Genomic DNA, 8,348 nt, shown 5'->3' on the forward strand with positions numbered 1-8,348 from the left:
AGGACTAAAATTTAAGATTGTCTTATTTCCCCAGTAAGTCAAGCCTTTGATCATTGTGAAGTGTCAGTTTTAATCTACAGTAATGCTCTTCACCTTCAAGCATTCTTTAAATCAGTGGTCCCCAGCCTTTTTGGCACCAGGGACCAGTTTTGTGGAAGAGAATTTTTCCATGGACCAAGGTTGGGGGAATCGTTTCAGGATGACTTAAGCACATTAAATTTATTGTGAGCTTTATTTCTGTTATTATTATATCAGCTCCACCTCATATCATCAGGCTTTAGATCCCAGAGGTTGGAGACCCCTGCTTTAAATGATACTAATATAGCTACATAAATTTTAGGTCAAGGCTTCCAGTGAAAACTCTTGTGCTTTTTTTTGAATACTGAATAAAGCATGTCCTTATCTTTTGGATTTCATTGCTTTGCTTGAGAAATTAGCTAATTCCTAAAACTTTAAATAATATATTTGTACACATTCTTTGACTTTCACTCTTTTGGAGTCCTTATATATCCTGTCAATAACTACAAGGGCTACTTTTTTCCCCCAAGAGATTCAAGTGACGGAATTTAAATAGGGTAAATCTATTTACTTAATATAATTACTAATGTAAGTTTAAAGCAATAGTAGTACCCCCTCATTTGTGATTTGACTTTCCATGGTTTCAGTTACCCAAGCATGTTCAGAAAATATTTAAATGAAAAATTCCAGAAATAAATCATCAGTCTTAAATTAGGCACTGTTCTGAGTAGCACTTTAATCCAGCACTGTCCAGTTCTGTTTTTCTCAGGATTCCCCAACCACTGACATTGTCATGGATCAGTGTTCCAGGATCAGCTGAAGTGGATGATGCTCCCTCTGACTTCCCATCTCACTTCATCTCATCTCCTCCTGAAGGTATTGTATCATCACATGTCATCACAAGAAGGGTAAGTATAGTACAATAGGGTGTTTTGAGGGAGAAATAGACTGCATTCACATAATTTTTATTATAGTACATTATAACTTCTCTATTTTACTAAGACCCTGATGCTGGAAAAGACTGAGGGCGGGAGGAGAAGGGGGTGACAGAGGATGAGATTGTTGGATGACATCATTGACTCAATGGACATGAGTTTGAGCAAGCTCCAAGAGATAGTGAAGGACAGGGAAGCCTGGTCGGCTGCAGTCCATGGGGTTGCAAAGTTGGACACGACTGAGTGAACAAGTCTTAATGTGCCTTATTCATACATAAACTTTATCATAGGTATGTAGAAGAAAAAAATATCATGTATATATAGAACCTGGTACTATCTGTGGTTTCAGGAATCCAGTGGGTGTCTTGGAATATATTCCCTGCAAATAAGGAGGGACTATTATTGAATCATTCTACTACAATGACCTTTTTATTTTCATGTCTTTTGTCCACTGCATGTAAGATTTTAAATATTTTCCTGAAGTTTAATTATGATATATTTAGGAATAAATTGCTTTTAATTTATATTGCTTTGGTTTCTTACAGCTTCTCAGATCCGGTAGTTCATATCTTTAGCTTTAGAAAATTGTCATTGACTCCAGTATTTTTTGTTACTTCTGCTCTTATTGTGTCCTCTACTTTTTCTTAGTTTCTTATCAGTGTTGAATCTCTGAGTTTTATTTTGAATACTTCCTTCTGATTTGCCTTCCAATTCTGTTAAATTATTTCTAATTTGCTATTTAACCCAGTCATTGCATTCTTAATTGGGATTACTATGTTAGTTCTAGTACTCTTTTCACCAAATCTGCTCTGTAATTTTGTGATTTCCTGTTCCTTGGAAATGCTGGCCATCTTATTTTTACTTCCTGAACATGGTAAGCTAATGGTCCCAGTATCTGGAGCCTCTGCATCTTTTCTTCTTCTGACCATTTTCCTGGTTCTCATGTATGATTGTCTCTTGTTTATCCTTGTGTGACAAGACTTTATTTTTTAAATTAAACAAAATTGTATTGGAGTATAGTTAATTTACAATGTTGTGTTAGTTTTAGGTGGCCAGCAAAGTGAATCAGTTATATATATATACACACACATATGGTCACTGTTTTTTAGATTCTTTTCCTAGATAGGTCACCACAGATCACTGAGTGGAGTTCCCTGTGCTATATAGTAGGTCCTTGTTAGATATCTGTTTTATATATAGTAGTGCGTATATGTCAGTTCCAATCTCCCAATTTATGCTTTCTCCCACTCCTTACCCACCGGTAAGCATGTTTGTTTTCTACTTCTGTGACTCTATTTGTTTTGTAAATAAGTTAATTTGTACCTTTTTTTTTTTAGATTCCACATATAAGCAATATCACAGGATATTTGTCTTTTTCTGACTTACTTCAAGACTTTATTTTAAAATGGGCTCATTTGTACAGGTTTACAATGATACTCTTCAGAAAGAATCTGTTGCAGTTACCTGAGAGCGCTAGCAATCTGGTATTGTCTTACCTTGGCAGTATTGCCATTTCAAGCTGGATAATTCTTTATTGTGAGAGCATGTCCTGTGTTTTACAGGATGTTTAGTAGTATCTTAGCCTCTTCCCACTAGACACTATAATATTTCTTCACAGTTAAAATGTCTCCAGATTTTGCCAAATGCTCTCTGGTACTTAAACCACTGTCTTAACCCCCAAACAAGAGAATTTTATCAGGTTTAAATATAGTAGTCCTTGATCTTTACTTTTGTCCCAATTCAAGTATTATCCTGCTTTTCCAGTTGTCCTCAGTGGAGACTAGATCCAAATTTGACATAGGGATGTACATGCACACATCCATTCCTGCTGCCTGGACAGCCACGTATGTTTAGAATCCCAGTGTCCACAGTTGCAGGTAAGTTCTGTCAGTACCGCGTGGTTCTCACATGGGCCATTCTGCTGATTGAAAAGGCTTTTTCCTTGCCATGCCAGCATGCTTTATGCTATTGAGACATTTGTCTTGAAGAATATTTTAAGAATCAGTCTTCAGTTCGTAACTCAATGACTGAGTTTCAGAGATTGTTGACTGTGGGTGCCCATCCACTTTCACAAATGCAGTAATTCCTTCTTGGTATATTTGTGCATCTTGAAGACCAGGGCTTAGAGGGTGCTTTCTATGGTAGCTGCTCAGAGAGTCCTAAACTCTCTGGGATTTAAAATCGGGAATCCTAAAAAGCACCTAGTCCAAATGGATAAAGAAAGTGAAGCACAGGAAGTCTGTGTAACTACACTGTCTTATGATAACCAGAACTGAAGAAATGTGTCCCCTCTAGAGAAATGAGAAGGGCCAAAATGAATCTCATGTACTAACAAGGCTGGGGTTGAGGAGGTGGGACAGTTCTACCCCATTGTAGAATCCAACAGGCGATGGTCCCAAGAGAAGTAAAGCTATCCTGATGTTTCTTATGAGAGAAGGAACATATTTATTTTGTATCAGGAATTTCTGCATTATTTAATTTTATCCTTGATAAACTTAGGCAGCCAGATTCTTTACTGTCCATTTTTAGAGGAGGATCTGAAGTTTAGCATGCTATAACTTGCTTCAGGTCGTCAGGCTAAAAGACTGAGTCAAACCTTAAAGCCCATGATTTTTTTTTTTTTTTTTTTTTTATGGTTTGCTGTTCTCTTAGGGTCATGACTTCTCATTCAAGGGCCTGTGGATTAAAATATGTATAAAGTGATCATCCAAGTTCCCACTGACTCTTAGGTGGGGACCCAGTGAAAAGAGGGACTCAAATCAGAAAGGGTCTCTTTGTATATTTATTTGGCTGTGGTAGGTGGAATCTACTATCTTCATTGCAGCATGTGGGATCTAGTTCCCCAACCATGGATTGAACTCAGGCCCCCTGCATTGGGAGCGCTGAGTCTAAGCCACTGGACCATCAGTGAAGTCCCAGAAAAGGCCTCTGTGGTGGGACTGTACGTAAGATGGCCACTTGGAAAGCCTTGGTGGGGGCAGTGTTCTCTTACCTGTCACACAAACCAGAAGTAGGATCTGAAAAGCTGGGGTGCTCTGCTTGCTAGGTTAGCACTCTCTAGTTCTTACACCCACATTCTTTCATCTGGGGGACACATTCTCCTAAATTCAGTAATCCTCAAAGGTGGCTAAACCATTCTATTATTTGGAATTAGGCTGGAAGTCTTAGGAGATCAGGTAAGTAATGGATAATTTGGTAACTCTGGATGTCTTCTAGAACCTGAGGTGTGAGTGAGGACATTTTCTTTCTACTTCTGGTTCTGGTCAGCATTAGAAAACTGAGTACAATCATTTAGTGATTCTTTCACTAACAATAAAATACTCTGAACAGAAGGCTTTAATTTCAACAGTAAATTTCTTCAAAATGGTTTCATTGAGGTCCAACTGGGCCTCAGTTTGACCTCACATCAAGCAATGGGCATACCACAGTATTGGTAAAAGGCTCTGAGAAATTCTAGCAGTATATGATCCAGTTTGTTTAAGCAGACTTATTCATTGCAAGGTTACTCTAGGATAACTATCCAGACAGATGCTGCATTTCATCTTACACTATTCCTCATATGGTTCTCACCAACTCTTACTCATTTCTGCCTTGTGTTATACCGTACTATAGAATTAAGAAAATTCCAGAAGGTACCTGTTAGCAGTTCCTTGAAGGTTATACATACAGCTCCGTTCTGTTAGATTCTTTGGCTTTTATAGACGTGCTGTTGGCGCCAATGCTTTTGGGTAGATACTTGACTTTTTTGTCAGGTTTGAAACAGCAGTGATATAATCTGTTTGTACACCTCCCTTTCTCCTGTATCAGCTAATTCTATGATTATAGAGACAGGGCAGTTGTTGGCAGTGTTTCTCTGGAGTGTCTGAATTCTCCACCTAAAATTACATGGGAAAGTTAACTTCTCCAAGAGTTAGTTTTCTTTTCTGTAAAATGATAGGAAAGCAGTATCTCTCTACCTCATAAAGTATTATCAGGTTCAAACAAAGCTATTCATATAATACACTAAATACAGCACCTGTAATATAAGTTGCCCTTAACTCACAAATTAGTTTTCATTGTAGAATATACATCAAACTTACACGTTAACCACTTGTAAATGTACAGTTCTGTGGCACTAAGTACATTCATATAGTGCAACCACCGGCACCTTTCATTTTCATGTTTCCATCTTCCCAAACTAAAACCCCATATTAAACAACTGCTCCCATTCTATTCCCTGGCAACCATCATTCTATACATATTTCATGTAAATGAAATCATATACTATTTATTTTTTTGTGACTGAAGAGCGCTCAGCATCTTGGGTTCAGCATTTATCCATGCATGTTAGAATTTTCTTTTTTAATGGCTGAATAATATTCCATTGTGTTAATATGTACATACTATTATAAGAGTGAAAGCTCTATTATAGCTATTTAAAAAGTGATTTCACTTACTTGCTAAGACATAGCTTTAGTGAGGGTCAGCATCTCTACTACTATAATAAAAAATGCAGGCTTACACTTTTGGAGTAAATTCCCAGACTTACCATTGATTCCTTTTCTCTATCAGTGTTTACAAAGTCTCCCAGTTAGGATGTCCTCACTTTCTTCAAAGGTAAAGAGTGCCTGGAGAGGGGGATCAAGATGGTGGAGCTCACCTCCCCACCCAACTCCCAATACCTCAAAAACACATCTATATGTGGAACAATTCTCATGGAAAACTGGAAACCAGCAGAACTCGTATGTAACCAATGCTGCAAGAAAGATTTCCTCATGACCGGGTGGGGTGGGGGCGGGTGGGGGGTGGGAAATAAACAGTGGGTTGGGACCTGGGCCCCTGAGAGGAGACTTAAAATCCCAGGGGCAGACCCTCGCCTGGGGATCAAGTGGGTTAAGCCACAATTGGGTATCCCTGTCTCACGTGAGGAAATAAGTCCGCTTGGCCGCTAGGATAGTGCTGTGACAGAGGGGCTGAGAAGTCTAGACGCACTGGAACAGCGTGGACGCACTGGCTTACCAACAGACAAGCCAGTGAGAACACCGCACTGGGGCCTGCTGCCTCACCACACTTTCCAACCTGAGTGCGGTCATCACCCCAGCCTCACTTACTGCACACTTGCTCTAGTGATGCAGAAATGGCCAGGAGTGTGGTTCAGGTGGGGCGGCAGCAGTGGGCATGGCTGGTACTTGCTCAGGCAGTGCCATCTAAGCAGGGCCAACCCCGGAGGGCAGAGCAGCCATCTGAACCCTTGTGACCAGCACACCACAGTCCCCACTCTCAGCAGAGTTTACACACCACACACCCACTTTATGCCACAGCCTTGCATTGGATCTGAGGCAGAAAAGACTTGATCTAGGGATGGAGAGGAGGCCTGGGATGTGGTTCTGGTGGAGCAGCTGGTGTTGGCACTTGCTCAGAGATCCAGAAGCAGCCCAAGCCTCCGATGGCAGCACAGCCACTTGAATTCCTGCAACTGCAGCACCCTGACCCTCACTCCCAGCCTGATGAATGCTCTGGCTCCGCCTACTGCATGGCACAATCCGAACACTAGATCTGGGCTGACCACTGAAGAGAAAGGATGCCACTGTGAGCTGATTCTAAGCAGAGTCACAGACACTATTACAAAGGGAGTGTATCAGACCTGGATGAGCACATGAATCTTACTTCACTACTCACCTCCTTTGGGGCGAAGGTCACAGTACAGGGACAAGGAAAAACACACTTAAAGGAAACAGAAGCTGCTTGAGCCCAACCCTCAGGACTTCTTCTCTAGCAACTGGGGAACAGATTCTGCTCCTGACATGACAACAGCCATGGAGTAGAGAGGAAGTCCTTCTTTACACCCTGTGTAGGCTTTAGCCCTTCTTACACCAACCATACTCTCAAGGTGACAGCGGGCACTAACACCCCCTGAAGAAAGACATGGCTGGTATCCACAATCAATCTAGCCCTCACACCAAAGATATTAGGCACACACAGTTTACCTAGGAATGTTCCCACATAAAAATCCAAAAGGAAAATCCCGGAAAAGTAATGAAACAGTCTTTGAGATCGTGAGTTACAAGGTTGGTTTGAAAAATGCTGATTGAATTTAATAAGATTATCAAAATAAACCGACATCATTTAAACAAGGAACTAGAAATTATAAAGATGACCCAGTCAACAATAGGTAATTCCATTTCTGAGATAGAAAGCAATCTAGAGGCAATGAATAGCTGACTAAATTACACAAAAGAACACCTGAGTGATGTATAAGATGGAAAAATGGGAATTGCATAATCAGGACAGCAGACAAAGATAAAGGAAACAACATATGAGATCTATGGGATAATATAAAATGTGCCAACCTATGCATCGTAGGAGTTCCAGAAGAAGAGAGGGAAGGGGATCAAAAATGAATTTGAATAAATTATGGCCAAAAACTTCCTAAACCCAAAGAAGGAAATGAATTTCCATGTACAGGAAGCATAGAGGGTTCCAAATGGACTTACACCAAGACATATCATAGTTAAAATAGCAAAAGTTAAGGTAGCAAGAGAGAAAGTCATTTACAAGGGAACCCCCATAAGGCTACCAGCTGATTTCTCTGCAGGCCAAAATGGAATGGCATGAGACATTCAAAGTCCTGAAAGGAAAAATACCCACAACCTAGGATACTCTAACCAGCAAGATTATCATTTAGAACAGAAAGAGAGAGAATTTCTCAGACAAGCAAAAACAAAGATTTCAGCAATACTAAGCCTATCCTAGAGAAAATGCTGGAAAGTCTTCTCGAAATGGAAAAGAGGCAAGAATCTATAGAAAAGGGAAAATCCCAATAGAAAGGCAAAATATAGTAAGATTGGAGATCACTTAAATAAGCCAGTGTGTAGATTTAAAAAATTGTAAATGACTAATAAACAGTAAAGGGATAAGCATGAAGATGTAAAATAGGTCATGAAAAACACAGTGTGTGTGTTTCAGTGCTAGTCTCATCATCTTACACTCTCCCTCTCTGAGCCCTAAAGCCTGTTCTTTATGTCCGTGTCTCCTCTGCTGCCCTGCACATAGGATCGTCATGTACGTTACCATATGTGAAAGAGACAGCCAGTGGGAGTCTGATGCATGACGCAGGGCACCCAAAGCCAGTGCTCTGTGACAACCTGGAGGGACAGGGTGGGTAGGGAAGTGGGAGGTGGGTTCAGGATGGAGGGGACACATGTATGCCTATGGTCAATTCATGTTGATATACAGCAAAAACCATCACAATATTGTAATTATCCTGCAATTAAAATAAATAAACACAATGTAGATTTTTTAGAATGTGTTTGAACTTAAATGATTATCAGTTTAAAGCAAGTTGATATAATTATGGGTCAACACATATCACATCAAACCTCAATGTGGGGAAAAAGAAATGAACAGAGAACTACA

The 8,348-nt window shown here is 40.0% G+C and overlaps 1 long non-coding RNA gene across 3 annotated transcripts; it reads left to right on the plus strand.

Annotated features, from left to right (window-relative positions):
* The first annotated feature begins 780 nt into the window (after positions 1-780).
* On the plus strand, positions 781-8,100 carry LOC123328119. Of its 3 annotated transcripts, none has more exons than XR_006542917.2 (4): positions 781-894; positions 2,718-2,830; positions 5,550-5,674; positions 7,986-8,100. It is a non-coding gene; the product is annotated as an uncharacterized LOC123328119 (long non-coding RNA). The 3 variants fall into 3 exon arrangements; XR_006542916.2 differs by having other exon boundaries at positions 819-926; positions 5,505-5,674; XR_006542915.2 differs by having other exon boundaries at positions 819-926.
* The last annotated feature ends 248 nt before the right edge of the window (positions 8,101-8,348 follow it).

The sequence above is a fragment of the Bubalus bubalis genome, chromosome 11 (genome assembly GCF_019923935.1).
Source record: "Bubalus bubalis isolate 160015118507 breed Murrah chromosome 11, NDDB_SH_1, whole genome shotgun sequence".
Lineage (NCBI taxonomy): Eukaryota > Metazoa > Chordata > Mammalia > Artiodactyla > Bovidae > Bubalus > Bubalus bubalis.